This window comes from Saimiri boliviensis, chromosome 5 (assembly GCF_048565385.1).
Source record: "Saimiri boliviensis isolate mSaiBol1 chromosome 5, mSaiBol1.pri, whole genome shotgun sequence".
NCBI lineage: Eukaryota > Metazoa > Chordata > Mammalia > Primates > Cebidae > Saimiri > Saimiri boliviensis.
Genome location: NC_133453.1, coordinates 79,313,241 through 79,335,837, shown reverse-complemented (window position 1 = coordinate 79,335,837; position 22,597 = coordinate 79,313,241). Strand labels below are relative to the sequence as shown.

At 41.3% G+C, this 22,597-nt stretch overlaps 1 protein-coding gene across 5 annotated transcripts in view; it reads right to left on the bottom strand.

Annotated features, from left to right (window-relative positions):
- ITGB6 (integrin subunit beta 6) overlaps positions 1-11,224 on the bottom strand; it is a 132,362-nt gene extending 121,138 nt beyond the window's left edge. For all 5 annotated transcript variants that reach the window (XM_010329800.3, XM_010329794.3, XM_074399626.1 and 2 more), the window contains exon 1: positions 10,968-11,224. The gene's annotated coding sequence lies outside the window, so the exon portion shown is untranslated. The remainder of the gene's footprint in view (positions 1-10,967) is intronic.
- Between the last annotated feature and the right edge of the window lie 11,373 nt (positions 11,225-22,597).

Here is a 22,597-nt window from a genome sequence, read left to right as displayed (position 1 = left end):
AGCCAGGCATGGTGGTGCATGCCTGTAATCCCAGCTACTTGGGAGGCTGAAGCAGGATAATCAATTGAACCTGGCTGGTGGAGGGTGCAGTGAGCTGAGACCACACCATTGTACTCCAACCTGGGCAACAAGAGTGAAACTCTGTCTCAAAAAGAAAAAGAAAAAAAAAAAAAAAAAAAAGAAAGTCCAGAAAAACAGCTGGCCTAACATCTGTACCCCAATTCCAGCTAGGTGCTGACGGTACCAAAATTCTTAAAACACATTCACTGCCCTCAAGGAGATGACTCTCTAGTGAAGGAGACAGTCTAGTAAACAGATAATTACACACTGATGGAATAAATACTATAATCAAGATGTGAATAAAACATGGCCACTGTTATTTAGAGTGTGGTAACCTTGAAGTAGTCAGAATGACCTTGGTAACCCGAGAGAGGGTCTGATGTCATCCAGGCTAATATTACAACCTAGCTGCTCTGGGGAGAGAGTTTAAAATACCGTCTTTAAATAAATGGACTGTGAAACAGCCAAAGGGTCTTCATGCCAGCAAATGTCAAAACACCCAAGGCAATCTGGGTATTTGGAGAAAGACCTGTAAGGCAACCACTCTCATTCTTGCTGCCTGCAGCTTCTCCCGAATGCCAATCAGACACGCCGGGCCCTGACTGAAATCGTCCGGACAAATCCCCCAAGAAATTGATGCCTGGGAGGGCAGGTTAATGATGCAGCTCTGTCTGTTGCCTTACCTATGGGAAATGAGGCCCAGGGCTAAATTCAGCAACATTTCTATTTCTGGAAGCATAGCCTTGCATCTTGTTTCTCTCCCACTAGTAGTTGTGAGCAGACTGCAGGCATCTGTTGACTTCAACAGCTCTGATAGCTGTAATATGCTCATTTTCTTCTACTATCTTTCCAACAATATTTGTTGTCAAAGTAAAGATTGGGCTCTACATATTTAGTTGCAGATACATTGCTAAAATTGTGGTGGTGGTGGTGGTGGATTCCTCCCTTGTCTCCTGCATAGAAACATTAGGATCATGCAAATAAGTACCAGTGTCCCTGCGTTCTTAGGCCAGTCCATGTGGTCAAATCCATTAACTAGACTCCAAAACTGGGTCTGCTTTATGTTAAATCTGCCACTAACTCTTGTGGAAGCAGAGAAGTTGAGGACAGTAGAGTCTCATTGATACAGAAAAAGCAGCAGGGTTGTTAAGATGTCACATTAAGAGTCAGAATCTGGCTGGTCAAAAAAGTATTCGAAGACTGCAACTGGCTGCCCAGGAAGTGGGAAAGCCTCCAATCTCCTAGAGGCTCCTTCAGGATGGGGGGATTGGAACGGGGCACAGAGGAACTCTCATTGTTTACTTGTTTACTTTATACACTTCTACATTGTGTAACTTTGCTGCAAAGAATATATGTTGCTTTTGTAATCTAAAAATTAAAAACAGAGTTTTTTTAAAAAAGATAGTGGATTACTTAGCACAGTAACAACAATAACACCAACAACACAAAAGGACCAACTGACCCTGACGGAAAACTCTGAACCTTGCCAAGCACACAACTCATGAGGGCAGATTAGAGGCAACTTTGATCTTCTGTTTTTTTTCTGAGGCTTTTAAATGCACCAACCTATCTAGGACAGTCCGTTCACAGCAGTGTTACCCCCTTGCCTGCCTACCCTAAACCCAGGATCTTTGTGCCAGGAAGTCCCATGACCCCCACCTAAACCTGACAGGTGGTAGGTGGCAATGGCCATCTGAGTGTTGATTTGTCAACCTAGATGGAGCTTAGGACTGACACACAGTTTAATTATCATGCAGAGCTGCCGCTGAAGGCGGCTGGAGTGAGTTGACATCTGCTTTTGCAAAGCACAATTTCTGCAAAAAAAAAAAAAAATTAACCACCAGAACTCTTGATTCTCTCTAATTAATGAAGAGGAAGCCTGGAATCTTCAAAGTCCGCGAATGTCATACTGCCATTGTGTCAGGATTGATCTCTTTTGTTCTAGACCGAAAAGCATGCCTCTCCTGCCTCTCCTAATTCTTTATAAATTGAATTTTTCTATTACTAGTTGTGACAGCTAAGTAACATGACTTCAGAAATTCACCCGCAGTTCATGCTAGTATTAGAAGCTTGAATAATAATAATTTTTAAAAAGAACCATAATGGAACAAACGTTTTGTCTCTGACCCAGAATTAATCATAGTGAAGAGATACCTACTGAAAGGAAGGTTGTTAATTAGCTCTAATGGCTCTTGCTGGGTGGAGTCTGAATGATTGGGAAGTCTGCAGACAGAACGAAAGAAGAGATGCTTCCCCTTCCCTGTTTCCATGTGATGCCAGGGTGAGGCATTATGGGATTTGCTTCTAGGGTACAGGGAGTCATGATGGAGGCCAGAGCAGCGCTCGGCTCAGTAAGGGATGCATTAGCCTGGCAGACCAACAACTCCAAACATCCTCCAGGAAAATCAGGGGAAGTGGGTGGTCGTTTTCAAAGCAAATTGCCTAAACCTGTGGTCTTATCTGAGCCTATAATGAAACCCGCCACACAGAAGCCAGAGTGGGATCTTATTAAGCCCTGTGTCAGACTGTTTCACTCTGCTCCAAACCTTCCAGTGGACCCTATCTCTTTAAAAGAGAATAGACGTTCGTCAGCTTGGAAGGTCCTGCCTATCTGGCTGCTGTTTTCCTTCTGACTTTATTTCCGTCTCATTGCCTCAACTCACTCTGTTCCAGGCATATCAGCTTCCTTGATATTCCATCAACACTCCAAGCATGCATCCACCTCAGGGCCTTGGCAATGGTGATTTTGTCCGGATATAGCACTGTTTTACAGATTTTTACTTTCCTCACTTTTTTTCTTCCTTTAAAACTTTGTTTAAATATTACATTCTTAATGAGGTGACTTTGACCAGTCCATGTAAAATAGAACCCTCTCCCCCAGCATCCTCCTTCCTCTTTACCCTGCTACATTTTTCTCTTACCTCTTAACACACCTTATACTTTCCTTATTTATTGTGTTTATTGTTAAATCTTTGCCTCCTCCACCTTCCACTAGAGCATAAGCTCCACAAGAACAGGGCTTCTTGTCTGTTTTATTCACTAATGTATCCCCAGCATCTAGAACTGTGCCAATTCAAGAAATATTAGGAGATTGGAAGAATCAGTCCTTACACTTTGGAGTGCTTGCTGGTCTGTGTGAAGACTGCATGTTTCTGTCCAACATGACTGCTCAAAAATCTTATAAAGGCCGGCGTATCGGCAGGTCCTTTTTTTTTTCTCTCAAGTGCCTAGCGAGAGTATTATTGTTGCCTTTGGTTGCCAGATATTAATAATTAAAGCAAATGGGGTGATCAAGAGTTAACTATTAGTTGAGGTGTTACTTTCTTTTCCAGTGGCTTCTGTGGCAAAAATCTTGTCCTAGACGGGGCAGGGTGGTGCTTTTATGGGACGGGTTGGTTTTTGTCCCCAGGGTGCATCTTGTTTCTCTTTCAGTCCACAGAGAACGGGAGGTCTTTAGAGACACTGTGCAGTGGAAATCACAGCAAAGGCCAGGGGGTTTTCCTTGGTGTAACTCAACAGTGACTCTACTGAGCGGGAAGCATTCTTAGGCACCCAAGGAAGAGGCAAATATGCTGAGGATTCAGAACCAGAGCCCCAGGAGAGAGCTTTAGGGAGGGAGCCGCAGTAAAGCCTACAGCCCCTGCCATCTCTACGGATTGTTTCCAAACAACAGGGCCATAGATCTATGTACAAGTTGCTTTCTCATACAGAAGAAAGAATTGAAGAACGCCTATTGAGTCTTACCTGTGTCTATAACTCACTAGGTGTTTAGTATACCCAGCAGAGGTTACAGTTTAGACAGATCAGGGCCCTGGGAAGCAGATATACCCGACCTTCCATGCTCTACTTGATTTGTGCCTTATATCCAGTCCTTAGCTCAAAGGGCCTGATGAAATAGGGAAACATGCCTGCATTCAGTTAACAAGCCCACGGAAGCTGGGCTCTATCCCTGATTCTGCAGCGCTTGTTGGGTTAATTTTGGCTTTTCATCTCCCTGTCCATGGTTTCTAATCCCATCTTCTTAAACTTTACAGAGTGTTTTTGTTTGTTTGTTTTTTTGGCATTCACTTATCTGAATAACTATTTCCTTAAAACAAACAAACAAACTTGTATTTTAGCTTCAGGGATACATGTGCAGATTTTTTTATACAAATAAACTCATATCATGAGGGTTTGCTGTACAGATTATTATTTAATCACACACGTACTAAGCCTAGTGACCAATAGTTATTTTTCCCAATCCTCTCCCTCCTCCCAACCTTCACCCAACTCTGTTTCTTAATTAAAACAAAAAATAAAAGAAAAAAAGAAAAGGCCCAGAGAGGTCAAAGTATTTGTCTGAGGCTACACTGTTATTAACAGGTGGAACCAAGACCCACACCAACTCTGCAAATCGTTTCTGTCCACAATGCCCTTGAGATCAGAATGACACCCACTCCATTTTCCTCTAAAAGCTGCAAATAAAATTGTTCTTATGAGTTAAAAAGTACTAACACAAATTGGATTATCATTAAAGTGGCCTCCCAAATTTAGAGGATGTTCAGAGGTCAGAGATGAGAACCCTGGCTAAATCTTGTGAGTGTCTGAATGATTGTGTTTTAAAAATATTCTAAATTCAAATTCCAAGACTGACATTTAACGCATCCTTCCAAAGCCAAATTTGGCATAGTGCTGTGGTTCTAAATAGCAACATTGACCTTCCCTCTTAGACTCATAACCTAAATTATTCGGAAGATTCTTCCTCCAGACTGCTCCCGACAACCCACCTGGAGCAGCCTCCAGGACACTCCTGCTGATTTACAACTGCAATCTTGCTAAAAGGAATGGAAAAGAGCCAGGATGAGTTTCTGCTAGACAGAATTACTGGCATGAAATACTAACATGGCTACAACTTGGCATATGAATGACTGACTGCATCACTGCCCCACCCCGCTTTTATTTCACTGAAATAGGTTATTTGTTGGAAAATTGAGGGAGTCTTATTCCTCAACCCCAGCCCCCGAAGAGTGAAGGAAGAAGGCTGCTGACTATGCTACTTAGTACGTGTTTGAACGTGGCTCCCAACAGCCAGCCTTGAACCAGGAAGCCTTTTCTTGTTCAGTTTCCATGTCAGTGGTTTGTCTTTGATGAGCATCTGTGACTGCTGTGTGCAGAGCCCTTCTGTTTTCTGCCTTTATAGGAGGAATAAAGACAACTAGGCAGGAGGCAAGCAGTAAGCTCCAGCTGTCCCTGGTTAAGATGCAATGATTAGCTGTGAATCAGCCATTTGGCTTGGGCAAAATAGTCTATATGAAAAAGGGAATGCCTTTCCCTTGTATTTATTCTCTTCTAGAACCTTGACCCAAGCTGTCAATTAGTCAATCAAACATTTATTGACATTCCCCCCTCCTCATTTTGCACAAAGTGCAGGGTGCCAGAAGTAAAACATTACAAGTTATTCAAGACTTAGCTTGGAAAATAGGACAAGTATTTATTCATAAAGAGTGGAAAACTCAGATGACTATCTGAGGGGAGCAGGTGGGCAACATGAATGAATGAATGAATGAAGCTGTTTCATAATAGCATTTTAAGGTGCATTGTTTTTACACATATACATTTTTCTTGTATATTTAACACACAGGAATATTCTTTTCTCCTCAAAATCGGAGACTTGTTGGTTTATCTGTAGTTTTCACATTTTTGAGAGAAAAAAATGTCCTCCTCAATTTTTCTATACAGTAGAGTTAGTGCCACGACAAATGGCAAGCAAAACCTGGTTTCAGTGTTCAGAGACAATTGAAAGTGGACAAGAAAGTGATGGGGACTGTATCCAGTCAGAGAACTTATGGGTTATGGAAGGGAGCAGCCACTTGTTAAGTGCCATTTGCTTTGTGGCTGATTGAGGATGGGGGCCTAGAAATATATCTTCAAATTCTTCTAAAACACTCTATTTCCCCAAGCTTGCCATGGGGTATGTTGCCATTTCTCTCCCTTAGATATCTTTTGGTTTGTCTTGCCCTTCCATTTCTCTTAAGTGGATGGGAGGTTCCTCAGTGAAGGCTGGGGTGTTTTGTCTGTTTGTTTTTATTTGTTTGGTGTGCTCACAGGGGTAGTCTGAGCTCGCTGCACACAGCTGCTAGGCAGAGCTTACTCCATGTCATCATCAGGCTCACCAGGGCAGAATGGGCACCCTCCCTACAGTCTGGTCAAAATCATGCAAAGTAATGCACTAATTCATGAGTATCCATTACTAAAGAAAGCAGAGGAATACTCCAAATGACACGCAGGCCTCATACAGATAACCGTGAAAAGGCCTCGGTGGTAGATTGCAACATGGCCACAAAGGCCTCCCTTTCTTGTATTCTCACCTCTTTGCTACCCCTCCCATGAAGAAATCAATTTCTCACATTTGACTTTTGTATGTTGATCTTGTATACTATGATCTTATTAAGCTGAGTTCCTCGTTCTAATGTGTTTTGTTATAGATTCATTAGGATTTTTGACGTAGACAGTCATGTCATCTACAAATAAAGACATTCTTACTTGTAAAAAGTATTTTTCCCCACTCCATTCTGGGTGTGACTGTGTGGCTTGTTTTGACCGTTGGGATATTAGTAAACACAGTACAAGTAGACACTTGAAAAGTGCTTGCACACTGTGAGGCTGGCTGACTCCTGCTGCTCCAGATCCATGGGATCACCATGAAAACAAACTTAAACTAAGGCCACTTAGAGGAGAAATGAGGCCCACACTCTAGCAGACATCCTGTTACCCACCAGATGTGTGAGTCAGGCTTCTCTTAGACCGACCATCTGGGCCAAAGGAGACCTGCAGAAAAACTGCCCGGCTAAACCCAGCCCAAATTGCCAGCCCACAGAGTTGTGAACTAATAACACGCTATGCTGGTCAAGCCAATTGAAGGCCAGATTCTGCCCACTGCTATATCAATTTGCTCCATGCTCAGGTAACGATGATAATATGGCTACATAAGAAAAGTGCTAGTGAAATCACAGCAACTCTGTGCAAGGGTACTATACCAGTTTCCTCCTCCTGTATCTCCAGGTCAGCCTTCTCATTGTTTGAATGCCTCTGATTTAAAAAAAAAAAAAAAAGGAGAGAGGAGTGTAGGTGGTAAAAATTACTAACCAGGAAAAGCAAACGTAGGAACTGTGCTGGTTATTGATCTTGAAGTCAAATTTACCAGGTTAAGCCTACATCCAAGTCGGAAATTGCATAGGTGAGTGGAGAGTACAGAGATTAAATAGAGAAGAGATAGCCTAGAGGCATAGTGTATATATGAGCCATGAATGGTGTCTGTCTCCATTTTAACAGCGTTTTTGCTTCCTATGTTTTCAAAAATTGGACTGTTCTCATGGGGCAGCAAGCCAGCCCCAGCACATCCTTGCTTCTGCCTCTTTTTCTCCTATCTAATTCCCTGGTCCCCAAGAGTTTTCCAGTTCATCTTTTGGCAGAAACATCAGTCTTTCTCAAGTGCAGATAATGGGCCTTAGACTACAACCCAGCTTGGAACTTGGTAAGTCAAGTTCTGTTTAGTGAAAGGCATAAGTAAAGGCAGGAATTGAATTCAAATATATTTTCTTGAATGCAACTAGCTGATTTGTTTATGAGGTTTATAGTTTTATTAATTACTATAACAATATTTACTTATAGATTTGATTTAGGTATGGCTCTTGATATTGTGAACACAAAATCAACATTAGTTTCCTTCATTAAGAACCCCACAGCCTAATGGGAGGGTTCAAACTCTGTGTGTTTGTGTGTGTGTGTGTGTGTGTGTGTGTGTACATGCGCACACATGCATGTAGACAGAGATATATATATATATATATACAGAAACTAAGAATGTATAACGGCCCAGCCCAGGTAGCACCACAGATGAAGGAACTAACCATATATATGTGCATAAGTTGAGTGAGGAGTCGGGGAAAACGTCATCAGAAAGGGATGCTCAACCAGGTTCTTGAAGAAAAGGAGAAGATTCTACTAGGCAGATCTGGAGACACGAAAGAGCCCTATGCGTTTAGGGAACAATAAATATTTAGTTTGCCCAAAGCATAGGGTATATTGCTGTGATGAAGGAAAGATGGTATGGAGGGAATAATGAGAGATGAGGCTGGAAAAGTGGGCAGAAGTTTCTGGATCTCAAATAATCCTGAATAGCAGTTGAGGTGCTGTAGGTGTTTAATTGTGTTCTCCAAAGTTCTTGTGTTGGAAAGTTAATCACCACTGTATAACAGTACTAAGAGGTGGGACGTTTTAGAAGGGATCACGGGAGTGGGTTCATTATAAAAGGCTAAGTTCGGCTCCCTTTGCCTCTCTCTCACCCTGTCTTGCTCTTCCACCTTCCATCATGGGATGATGTAGCAAGAAGGCCCTCACAAGATGCTGGCCCTGATCTTGCACTTCCCAGCCTCCAGAGCTATAAGCTGACAAATTTCTGTTCATTATAAATAACTCAGTCTGTGGTATTCTGTTATAGCAGCACAAAGCAGACTAAGATGATAGGGAACTTAGAATTTATCTTGTATATGATAGGGAGCCAGTGAAGAATTTTAAACAGAAGATAAATGCATTCTCATTTGTCATTTTGAAAAATAACCAATGGCAAAACATTGGTGAATTGGAGGGAGGAAGATTGCTTGGGAAGTTAGTGTAGCAGTCTAGGCAAACGTAGATGAATTATAATGCCAGTGGACATGAAAGAGGAAAGGGCCAAAAGCAGGTCCAGGAGAAGGAGGAAGACAAATAAGCCTGAGATTTCCTGCTCAGGTACTTGGCTGAAGTAACCTGATGTAGCAGAGCTGTATGTATGGGTGAGCTTTGTGTTGTTAAACAGAAGAATCATTTTAATATTACTATTTGACACATCTATCAACCTCCTGTGGGGCACCCTAAAGAGGTAGAATATTTCAAAGGAGAGAAGCAGTTAGGGCATAGAGTAGATAATAGTTTAGAATGAGCTAAGTACAAAGCTGAATACCAGTAGCGTGAAGCACGGTCAAGGGCCTTCTTTTGGGAAATCCAACCTAAAATAGCAATCTGGGCTAGGCTGGCTGGATTGGCAGGCCCATGCCTTGTGGCCGAGTTGGGGTGCCGTGTCTGTGAGCATGCTGGATGGATCCCCAGATGACCCAGGCCTTTAGTTAGCTCTTATAACTACATTTGGCTGTGGCTGATTTCCAAAGTAGCAGCAGTGACAGCTGACAGCTTTGGAGATACGTTTATTTTCTGTAAAGAAAAAGTGCTCATAAGAAGTACACCTCCCAAGTGGTTGTTCCTCCTGGTTGGACTAAGAGCTTCTGTGGCTGAGAATATGCCTATGGTTTTGTAAAGCCATTAAAAAATTAATCGCTTTTTTTCCTTGAGTCAAAATGTCTTGAATCTCTTGGGTAATTTAGAAGAGTCAGTGTAAGTTCTACCCCTGGGAAATATGTCAAAGAAATGCCTGCTTGCATGCTTTAGTTCATTAGAGTATCTTTTCCCCTTCTGTATATCACAATAAAGTAAATTCCAATACAAGGATTCAAAGGCAGAGAAGGAACCTAACCATAAAAATCGGATTAGAAATAAATGCCCCCTTTGAGGATCTGAAGTTGGAATACAAGATTACACTAAGTTTGAGACTCTCTGATTAAAAATTCTTACTGTCATCTACAGCTCACAGGGCCAAACATCTGGTGCTAAGTTTGCTTTACTGTGTGGTAACTAGGGAAGATACTGAGAGATTGCAGTAGTAGGATTTTGTTTGTAAATTGAACTTTAGGTATTGTATTTCATCCAGGGAACACTAGAGGGAGTAAGTCAGAGAGAGAAAAAAGGTTACAATGGGAATGAATGGGGAGCTGAGAGAACTCAAAAGAGGAAGGCGTTTTTTTGCATTTCACTAAGGCAAAAAATTTTCCTTAGGCAGACACCAATATTTGTATTATCACCAAGTAACTTTATATTCAAGACCCTGTATTAAAAAACTTTATGATATTCTGAGTCCGTTCAGAATATAAAATAGGAGAGGAAAATTATTACTCTCTGACCAGAATCTGTATTCTGTCCATCTTAGGCATTTTATGAGCCAATATAATATAGCTCTACCTGTGATTTTTTTTTTTTAATTTTAAAGGATACATTATTTGGATGAAAAACCTTTCACAGATATTGGATTCTTTTTTCTTTACAGTACTAGTGGTCATACTTACAGTTCTCATGGTGAATAGTAATAATACTAGGCATTTTCAGACACTTGTAAGAATAAAATATGCTCTTCATAGATAATCTGAATTGGAAACCCTTTTCTCTCCATTTTCTCCGTAATTCTCACGTATTAGCTCTACACTAAAACACCATTTTACAATCCAGAGATACTGAAGTTAACTGGCCCAATGTCATGCATATGTCAATGTAAATATGAACTGATATTTATTTTCTTGTTTCAAATATTCAGTTCTTCGTTTCTTTTGTGCCTCTTGAAGATAAAGTTAGTGAAGACTAGAGTCTCATCACCGATTTTTTTAAAAAACTTGAACAATTAATTACTACAATCAGAAACAAATATCTCAAAATCTTAACAAGAGACTGATCAACTGATTATTAAAATATTTTACTGAATAATGAACTAAGGCTTTTATAAAATATTGTCCTTAAACCATAGCAGATTTTTTAAATGCAGCTGTTAAAGGCATGTGTGAATCCAAACGTAAGAAAAATCACAATAAAGCATGCTAAGTTAATAAGGATTTGTCCTTTTACAAGCCTTGGGGTAGGCTCACCTGGATGTTAATGTCAAGAGAGTAGAAACGACATTACAAACTCCCTAAGGCAGCGTCTGTTGGAACCGATCGGTGACACTGACAAGAAACACTCAGTTCTGAAATTTGGATTTGCATTTGTTAGCCATGCATTATCCTACTTACCTCTCAGGGTAGAACCTTTAATTTCAGAAAGTGCTGGCATGCATTACTGCACCCGCTATCAAAAGTCTTTGGCAGAAACGCCATTTATCCTTGTTGTGGTAATGAACAGATTTAAAACATTCTGGTGTCACCATCCCTGAAAAAGCACATTCATTTGAATATTTCTTCCACCAGCATAATGAAATATTTCGTGAAGGCACATGGGTGTAGAATACTATGGAGAGATATTGCTGGTGAATGACAGAACGTCTGGTTGATTTACATGAAACCCCAAGTGCTCATATGAGAATAGGATAGGTTTAGATTGACGAGCAAATGTGTAACCAGACTTCTGGCTGACAAATGGCAGAACTATGCCAGCACATTAGCTTCTCTGGAGAGAGACCAAAAGAAATGGGAGGATCAAGTTCATTCTATAAAGGACATTGAAACCTAGTGGATGGCAGTGTGGCTGGGATATTAAGCACTTATAGATATTAATACCCCCAAATAGTATTGAGTGAGTTTACAGTTGAGCTGGCCAACTGTAAGCCAGTGGTTAAACTCTTATAAAGCATTGCCGTCTCCTGTGTGTGTATATTGACATTCCTTCAGGAGGATCCTGGTGTTTTCAAGATAAGTCTATTTTATTGGCAGCTTTGGTCACTAACTCTAAAAATGGATTGTTTGAGTAAACTAGAAACTGAAAATAACAACTGATGAGATTAGTGTAAAACGTGGTGCCAAGCATTTAGTGGTCCAGATTGAATTAGATTTATTCTGGCACAGCACAGCCGTGAACAGAAACATCCACACAGGCTTTGTTCAAAGGATGAAGAGTTTGGACCCATACTGTCTTTTACAGGCTGAGATTGAAAGTTCAGGATTTTGAGTATGCCTTCAAGGAAGTAATGTGATAGTAATAATAGATCCTCCTCAAGTTCCCATGGCATGCCAGGCCCCCTGCTTGGCATTTAGTGTACATTATTTCATTTGATTCTCACCACCACACTGTGGGTAGGATTCATGATGTTTGCTTTATAAATGACCCTGAGGTTCAGAGACACTGGATGACTTGTCCAAGGCCATGTAAGTAGGTGACCAAATCGTGATTTAAACGCCAGTCTGACTCTTAAGCCCTTTCCATCATGCTACAATCCTTCCCAAGTGTCTGATGAACAGCATTCATTAAGGTTCGCAGCTTGCAAGCCCTTTGGTATTTGCAGAGCATTGATACAAGAACAACAGAGAGAGTCAAGAGTCCTGGGTTTGAATCCTGGCTCCACCATTTATTTACTCACTGTGTGATCTTGGAAAAAGTTCTAACCTTTATGGGCTGTCTCCTGATCTATAAAAATGTGTGTGTGTGTTGTGTGGTGGGCATTAGAAGGTTTATAAGCTACCTTTCATTTCTAACCTTTGATGATTTTGTGAGCTTTCAAGGGGCTTTTAATTTCCTGAAATTGAGGTGCAGGTTTTGTCTTTTGCTTTGTAAGTGAACTGAGCTGTGAGGAAACACTTCCATTTGAAATTCAAAAACTGACTTAATTTCTGCCACAGAGACATCATTTCTCCCCTCTGTAAAATTCATGTTTCTAAGTGGGTTGTCTCAACACAAACTACCTTTTATTTTCTTGGTGGGCAACTCCACTGTGTACCGAATGTGGTGCTCTGCTCATAAGTGCCCCATAACAAGGGCTGTAGGACATGCTAGGAATACAAAGCGGTATACCATAGTATTACCACGAAGGGATGTCACTGAAGTTGGCTTTCATATGAAGGCAATAGATGTTACTTCCCATAGGTTAGAAGACCAAATATGCACGGAGCTGCCTATTTTGGATGCTTTGGTTTATTTCTGTAAATTAATGAAATTTTATATATCGCATATGCCTCCTTATTAATAATTCTGTACAATATGCCGACATCTCTGCAAATGGCTGTCTATGCTTACGGTGCACCACCCCTTGCTAGTTTGGCCTGCACCCATTCCTCCTGTGGATGGAAATGTATACATTAACTCTCCTGCCATGAACATTCATCGCCCCCTGCTCTGCATTCTTGAAGATCAAATGACATGGGCCATGCTGTATGTGGGGAGCAATGTTTCAGAATTCCTTTGATGTTGCGCCCTGTGACAATGGCTAAATCTAGGCTTTTGCCATTTGACTGAATGCCAAATGTGTTAGACTGAATTCCTATGATCTTATAGACAGATAGCTGGATGGAAAAATAAGATACAACCACTGCTAAAACCTATTTTCCAGGGCTAATTAAGGTAAAGTTTTGATTAATTGAAAAGTTAGTTGAGCAGGATGTTACTGCTAATTAGGAGCTAAGGTATAACACTTAAAAATTTATTTAAGATATACTTTGTGCCATCTATGTACATACTATTAAGTATTGAAGGAGGAACAAAAGTTCTTATAGTCTTTTCTATCCAAAGCACTTTTTTATTTTCTTCTACCAATTACTTCAGAAAATTTTTTTCTACTTGTTCTAGTCCTTTTTAAGACTTTTTGTTGTTTCTGTTACCAAGATGTGATCATGCAGAATAGGCATTTTGAATCAATTTTTATTCATTTAACATTGCAAGAAATTAACCCAAGTATCATTCTGTCAAGTGTATACAACAGTGTATTTAAACATTCCCTTGTTTGCTTAAAATTTGAGTTGTTTCCACTTGTTTTCCATGATAAAAATGCTATGAAGAAAAGCTTTCATATAGAGGTAAAGACACATTTTCATATGTGGAATTATTAGATCAAGGAGGACACTTTTAAATGGACACTTTTAAATATTATCAATATATTAATTGCAATTGCTTTCCAAATGAGTAGTACCATTTTATACTCCTCTCATTGTGTAACCTTAAGTTTCTCCTTACTATCTTCATCAGCATTGGATTTTCCGCTTCTGCTACAGGCAAAGTTCTTTTGGAAAGAAAATGTAACACTCTCTATCTATTGAATTCACACAATAATCTTGTGAAGTCAACCATTTACAGATGAATAGATACTGAGATGATTAATTGATTTGCCCAAGTTTATGTAACTATTATCAGAGCTGGACCTTGATCCTGGTTCTTCTGAATTGAGCCTATTGTGTGTTTCCATTCGACCACAGCTGCCCCATAAGTAACAGGAATCGGCTAATGAGGCCCTCAAGATAAGCTCGAAGAAGCTCAGTGGTTGGTGTGTATAAAGATGGAATAAATGAGCAGGACTGTAAAGTAAAATGTCCAAATGGCTTTGTTTCTTTAAAAACCAAACATTTCCTCAAAAAGAGTAAATAATTTTGATTAATTCATACATGCTGTTTCACTCATCCACATGTACATTAAAAAGGTTTTAAAAGAAAAAAAGTATGTTATTTAATGGTGGCTAGGTGTTGGAGTATTTTAACTAAATTCAGATATACATGAGTAATTCCAGTTGGAAGTTGTTCATGCATATCTGAAGGCAGAATATGGCCTTTTGACTTTAGCCTATTAAACACAAGAAAATTCATAGTTAAAATTCCACTCTCAGCTCCCCAGCGAAGATGGGGATGGCCCCAGCCATAAAACATGATGGACAAGGCTGCCACCAGGCCCAATAATCTGGTGGCATTACAGAGTAGGGTAGGCAAAGCACAGTAAATCAAGGCCTAGCCTTCATTTTTCAAAAAGCCGAATGGGTTAAAGGCGTGTGCGTCATTCTTTATAGTGAGAAGGCAGACAGGTTTTGCAACATGCTAGAGGATGGTGTGTGGAGCAAATAGCAAATGCCTCTTGGTCGGAGGCTGTTTGATCACTCCAGGTATCCATTTGGAGGGTCATCTTGAGAAAGGGACTTGGGGCCACGTGCTTTCTTATTCTTTGCAGGGATGAAAAAGAGGAAAACCCAGTTTGGAGGCCACAGTCTGTAAAATGGCAGGATCTGTCAGCCACAGAGTGTGGCTTTGGGCGGAGCAGTTTGTGCTTCCATTTATCTGGAGGTTCCTGGTGTGTAGAAGCCCCACCCCTGAGCACAACAGGAGGTTGAATCATGAGGATTGGCAAAACTCAGGAACAGGCTTACCTCCCTAGATTATGAAATCCCATTATCTAATCAGACCATCCCATAATGGACATTAAAAACAAACCAAAGAAAAAAGAAAGAAAAAAAAAACCCACCAGTATTTATTTTTCAAAAATTTGATTGTGACTGTGGATGGCAGAAAGAATGTCTTGTTAACATGACTCAATGTCTTTTAGAGAATTGCAAAGAAGCCTGGTGTCTTCAAGCATTCAGATGAGCTCCTCTAGAGGCCTTTACAGGGCGACGAAACTGCTTCAGTGCCTCCTTCAGGGCTGAGACCATGATTTGGATTCACCCTGGCTTAAAGGAGAAAAATTGGAAGCAGTAGGAGCCATCTGTGTAGAGAAGTAGTGAACATCTCTCTAGGTCCCTTGTTTTGTAACCAGATTTTAATTTTAATCAGTAAGGAATCCTGAAAAAACAGTAACAGAAAGCAGTCTGGAAGTAGCTTTGATTACAAAACCGTACAGTCATGTCTCCCAGCCACCAAAGTATTTTCATAGCCATTTGCCTGAAAGGTCAGGCACTAAATAAGCATGTTGTCCGCTGCCTGGATCTGGAGTCTCGTTTTCCTGGAGGCATTAGAGGAAAGGCATGCAGAGCTCAGCTCCAGGGGTGTTGCTCCCCAGGCTAGTCTAAATGGCTCTTCTTTCTGGCGTGACTAGAGTGTTTTCTGTCACCTCTAAACACTGCCTGCTGTGATAGCATTCATTCCCCAGGCTCAGGCCCCCGTGACAGTCAGGAATGCTTGGAAGAGGCCAGAGTGGGACAAGATGGCTGCCCCGCCCAGCCCACCGCTGGCCGGATGTGGAGCTGGGAGGAGCTGAACATCATTTTGTCCCCTGTTGTCTCTGGAAGACTTTCATTTGAGTTTTGACTGGGTGGTCCCTTAGGTCTGCTACTACATTCCAAGTATTTCCGAAATGTTCTGAGAAATGGTGGTTCAACTAAATGAACATATTCTCCTGACTAATGTGGGAAGCTGTGTGGCGCTGGCATTTCCTCCTTGACATTCCCCACTTTCTTTTCCTTTGAAGGCATTTAGAACAAGGCAGAATGTGTCAGTCTGAATTCTAAGATTCTGGGTACACTAGATTTTTTTTTTTTTAACAGCCCCTACGGTTTAATGCTCAGTGGTTTCCAGCCTTTTTGGATGTCTCACTGGATTCAGTAAAAGGTTTTTAAGCAGATACTCCCAATACTTATTTATTTATTTGTAAATTACATATATGTACTATTGAACTAGCATATTAATTAAAAACGCACAGAAAGAAAATGTTAAAGAAAGAAGCAAAGAGGCCAGGCGGTGACTCACGCCTGTAATCCCAGCACTTTGAGAGGCTGAGGCAGGTGGATCACTTGAGGTCAGGAGTTCAAGACCAGCCTGTCCAACATGGCGAAATCCTGTTTCCACTATACAAAAATTAGCCAGGAATGGTGGCACAGGCCTGTAATCCCAGCTACTTGAGAGGCTGAGGCAGGAGAATTGCTTGAAACTGGGAGGCGGAGGTTGCAATGAGCGGTGATCACATCGCTGCACTCTAGCCTGAGTGGCAGATCAAGACTGTCTCAAAAAACAAACAAGCAAACAAAAAACGAAAAAGAATGAAGTAAAGATGAAATAATATTGTTTCTTGATGGTGCAAAACCCCTTTCTGCTTTTTGCTTTCTGGTTAAGATTGTACACTCATTTTATATGTGACTGAAAATGAATATGCTTCATTTGAAACATGACTTCTCAGTTTTTTTACACTTTATTTTTATTGAGTTTGGTTTAACACTTTGTGACACCATTCAAAAGTCTGCTTCCTAGATCAATCCATTCTGATACTTGGCTTTAATGATTATCATGGCTAAAACAATACTGCAGAGATCATGCAAGAAGGGCATTATTGGCTGTAACTGCTAAGTTTGAGTCACTTTTTCAGCCACATCCACCAGATAGGCAAAGGTTCTGTTGAAAGTTTACCAATACATTTTCATCTGCCTTGAGTCAATTGATAGTTCTTACAATCTAATCAAAGTGCTTCCCATTGATGAAACACAGAGAAAGTCATAAGGCAAAGAAGTCTGGTTGATGCACCATTTTTTTTATATAAATATGCAGAGACAAATATAGATCAATAAAGACATATTCAATGTTCTCTGAAATTGTATATTTGAAAGATTTTTAAATAATTTAGAGAAACACTACTCAGTTTTTTTACACTATTTTTATTGAGCTCAATTTTATATACACATATAAAATTTATCATCTTTACCATTTTTAAGTGTACAGTTCAGTGCTAATAAATAAATTTATATTCTTGTTTTCCCTTTCATATCTCCCTCTTCCCTATCTTTCCTGGTCTCTGGTAATCATCCAGTTTTTTAGCTCCCACATATGAGTGCAAACATGTGATATTTGTCTCTCTGTTGGTTGTCTTGTTTCACTTAAGTGGCCTCCAGTTCCACCCATGTTGCTGGAAATAACAGAATTTCATCTTTCCTTATGACTGAATAATATTCAATTGTATATATATGCGACATTTTCTTCATTCATTCATTGATGGAGCCTTAGTTTAATCCATATCTTGGCTATTGTGAATAGTGTTGCAATAAAGATGGTAGTGGAGATATTCTTTTAATATATTGATCTCTCATTTTTTGAACATAAAAATATGTCCAAAGCTCTCTGAAACTGCACATTTAAAAGGTTTTTGTTTTTGTTGTTGTTGTTGTTTGAGAGATGATCTTACTCTGTCACCCAAACTGGAGTGTAGTGATGCAATCATAATTCCCTGCAGGCTTGACCTCCTGGGATCAAGCAGTCCTCCCACTTTAGCCTCCCAAGTAGCTCTGGCTACAGGCATGCACCACCATGTTCAGCTAAATTTAGAATTTTTTGTAGAGTCCGGATCTCAGTTTCTTGCCCAGACTGGACTCAAACTCCTGGACTTAAGTGATTCTCCTACCTTGGCCTCCTGCAAGTGCTAGGATTACAGGTGTGAGCTAACATGCCCAGCCTACATTTATATATATATTCTTTTTTTTTTTTTTTTTTTTGGAGATGTAGTCTTGCTCTGTCATCCAGGCTAGAGTGCAGTGGTACGATCCTCAGCTCATTGCAACCTTTGCCTCCCGGGTTCAAGTGATTCTCCTGCCTCAGCCTCCTGAGTAGCTGGGACTACAGGCACGTGCTACCACACCCAGCTAATTTTTTGTATTTTTAGTAGAGACAGGGTTTCACCGTGCTAGCCAGGATGGTCTCGATCTCCTGACCTTGTGATCTGCCCGCCTCAGCCTCCCAAAGTGCTGGGATTATAGGCTTGAGCCACTGCACCCAGCCTCTCATTTAAAATATTTTTAAATAATGTAGAAAAATTCCCATTTCTCAGTTTTCAACACATGCACATATTAGGATTTTTAGTAGAGGTAACACTGTTTTCTCAATGGTGGAAATTACTCTAAATATTGACCTTCAAAGTGTTCTCTCCATAGCATACATTTCTTTTGTCAAAACAGTCAGTTTTTCACTCACTAGTTATAATTCAGTATCTTCATTTTTGCAGAGCTGTTTGCATATTCCAACAGCTTCTTGTCACCATGGAAATCTTATAAAATACTTTTTACACAGTAATGTGGCAGAAGGGGTCTCACCTGATAATCCATTCTGGTTTATTTCTGCTAGGTAGGATTACATTTTAGAAACAGCTCAGGCAAATAGTGAGGGAAACGAGTGGACCCATCTAAGTTCCTGCAAGTAAATACCTGGTGCCCGGAGTGGGGTAACTGCAGAGAACTGAACAAAGGTAGTTACAAAGGCATGCGCACAGTTCAGAGAAAGCAGTGATAGGGAACAATAGCAGGGGCCCTTCCTGCTTTCTCCTAAGCCCGAGGGGGTAAGGAAAGGATGTGGTGACCCAAACCCAGGTAGAGAACTGGAGCTCTAGGAGTGGGGGCATGGACGGCAGCTGTGACTCTGGTCGAGAGATTGTATCAGTTTGTTCAGGTACCATAGCAGAATAGCACAGATATGATGGCTTAAGCAACAGAGATGTATTTTCTCAAAAGTTCAAGATGCAGGTGCTGGCAGGTTGGTTTCTTCTATGGCTTCTGTCCTTCCAGTCTTCACATGGTCTTCCCTCTGTGCCTGCATCTGTGTCCAAATTTCCTCTTCTTATACAGCTACTGGTCATATTGGATTAGGGTCCCACCTAATGATCTCATTTTAACTTATTTACCTCCTTTAAGGTCCCATCTTTACATATAGTCACATTATGAAGTACTGGGGGTTCGAAATTAAACATATTAATTTAGCGGGGTCTTAATTCAGCCCATGATATGGACACTGCCAACCTGTGGCCCACAGGGAGGAAGCGTTAATCGATCTTTGCTCCAGCCCACCTGGCAGCTTACTGGTCTGCCAGGACCTCTCATTGGCCAAACCAGATGGAAGTCAGAGGCAAGTAAGCTTGTTTGATGCCACCTGTGAAGGTCAGTCTCTTGAGATATAGATGGCAAAAAAGAGTAATCTGCAGGAACAGAGAGTTTCTCGCTCACAAAGTCACTGAGTTGAACTCAGAACACAGAGATTTCATGGCAGGTTTATGAATGATTTAATGCAGAAAGAGGGAAAGAAGTAACAATCAGAATGAGCCAGGGTGTTCGGTTTTGTGGATCACTCAGGAGATGTTAATTTCAGGCAACTGCTGTTACTGGACTCAGCGTTGCAGTGACAATTTGAATCTCTTGTATGGCGCTAGTCCTTGTGAGAATTAGAAAAAGGCATCCCCTGTGGGCAGACAAATAAGAAAACATTGCCTTCTGCTGGACTGAGCAGTCTTTTTGGTACACAGCTTTTGGTAAGCTCCCGGTTCAGTCTCTTCAGCCAAATACGCACTGTTAGGACTGAACACTTTCTGACAGCGCCCCTTACCATGGGTTCAGCTGGATAGCCCACACGCTGTCAGCCCTCTCTTTCCAGCCCCTAGCAGGAACAACTTGAGGATAAATTCTGATGTTGTACCTGCTATACTCTGCAAACTGCCAGCCTCCTAGTTCCACATGAAAGAAAAAATCATTAAGCCATGAAAAAATTCAAATCTATCACTGGCTGCTTTATTAAATCATTCAAGCCCCTTGTGCTGGCAGTTTCTGGCTGATCTGAACTTAAGTATTTGGTGGATCTTCCACCTAAAGGGAGTAATTAATGTTAATTTAGATCTCTGGTCCTTGTTAGCACTTCTGGGAACCCCATTTTGAGAGTTTAGAATTATTAACAAAAATGAATATAAGCATTGACTATAAGCATTGGATTTCTTTCATCCATCAAACAGACTGCGGCTTATGGTGAGAAAGCTACACACTGCACAACTCTGGGGGTGCCATTCACATAGTCATTATACATTTGTATGGGCTTTCTGACAATTTTCTGGCAGATGGCATAAAGACTTCTAAAAACAGCATACTCCTCCATCCCCAATTGAATTAAAGTTGCAGTTTGAGTAAGTGGTAAGTTAGGTACCCACAGGTGTGAGGCACTAGGAGTGGGGCTGGAGAAAGGGAAGGACCCAGTGAAGACAAAGGCATGATCCCCATTTCTTAGTATAGTGGAGGAGGGAGACATATGGGCAAACTCTTATGAAGCCTCAGCTTCAGAATAATACCCAGATGCACTCCCTCCATCTGCCCCACCCTCTCTGGTTCTGTGATGAGTCGTGAATGAGGAGAACATTTCACCACCCCAGTCAGGCGGTGGCAACATTGGGCTATTAAAGCTATTCTTTGGGCTCAAAGGGCCAAGACTGTGAGAGACCCATGATACCCACTGCCAGGCCAGGAGTGGGAGAGTGGCAGAGGCCAAGGGGACTGGGGTGGATAGTGAGCATGTGGCAGGGCCTGGAGCAGCATGGGTGGTTCCTCAGCTGCCATGGCTATCTTTTGAAGCCACTGCAACAGCACGCAATGCACCAGAGCCCCGTAACCATGAACTGTATCTTTGCTTAGCCAAACGCAATTTCCTCTTTTTAGTAGAAAGGAGGGGAGCTCTTTTGCAGTATCCGCAAAAGCAATACAACTGCACATGGGAAGCCACTTACATCCCTGCTATCCCAAGCCCAGCTCCCCCCGACCCATGAGGATTAGCCCCCTCTCAGCTACGTGACTTGGGCTCTCTGCTGGTCTTTGCCAATATTCATCCTCTAAACCACTGGGCGCTTCCTACTGTTCTTTTTATGACAGATGCAGCAAAGTAGGTCATTAGATAATAGTTCTTTTATGTAAGAATAGGATTCTGACCCTTCGAGCATGGAGAGCTTGTGGCAGATACTAGATTGCAGTAGGATGAAGTGGACCGGAAGGTGGGCACATGGAGACAAATGGGGTTGGCAGCGCTGACTAAGACTGCAGAGGGCCAATTGGAGGACAAAACAGGTGAGATGAATTAGACTGGGGACTTCATACTTCCCCATGACCATAGAAGGTTGAAGCTCTTTTCATTCTCAAAACCTCACAGCATTTATTTTAGAAATTTAGGATGGTTCAACTGGTGAGGATGAGTCCATGTGTTCTGTGAGGCTGAACTTGCTTTTCTTGGGAGGAGCTTGAAAAATACCTGGCAAGATCCAGAGGCTGCTGCATTTGAGTTTCTGTGGGAAGTTGGATTTGTGGCCGCAAAGATAGTAACTCACTGCTGACATCTTAGAAACATCACTGTTTCTTTAATTTAATTTCTCAACCAAAGTTGGTGGCTGAGAAATTGTATCTTACAAGCCTATTAACAGCCGATTTACCAGGCCTTCAGAGAACAGCTTTGGAAAGGTGATGTTAATCAATCGTTCATTTCATCTTTCTTTTCTCCTATACTTTTTACTTTTTCTTACTTATATTCATTTTCTCACTTACCTTCCTAAGTCTGTCTTTTCTACTTCCATTCTCTCCTTTATGTCACCCTCTCATTACTTCTCTTTATACTTTTTTTCAGATTTTCCACTTCCACACCCTTCCTGCCCTTCAACTCTGTTTCACACTTTTAGCACATTCCATGTGACAGTGAGACATAAGCAGACTTCACGGGGCACATTTATGAAATCACAGAAGGCCTCTTCTTATGGAAGGTACTTGCCTTCTTATGGCAGAATTATTTCTGTTCTTTAATATGCAGTTCTCTTTTGCTTCTGGGCAAGAGTAGGAGGTGAACCGCCTTCCTTACCACCTCCAAATTCCTACGCAGAGCAAGGCATCAGAACCTGAGCAGGGTTAGCTGGGCTTTGGGGCCAGCAATGAGAGATTGGCTGCATCCAGGCAGATTGAGCAATGAGTAAGTGTATTAGTCCATTCTCACATTGCTATAAAGAACTACCTGAGACTGGGTCGTTTATAAAGAAAAGAGATTTAATTGACTTACAGTTCCACAGGCTGTGCAGGAGGCCTGGTAGGGAGGCCATGGTGGAAGGCAAAACAGAAGCAAGCACATCTTCACACGGCGACGGAAGAAAGAGCGAAGGGGGAAATGCTACGCACCTTTACACAACCAGATCTTGTGAAAACTCACTCACTATCATGAGAACAGCAAGGGAGAAGCCCACCCTCACAATCCAATCACCTCCC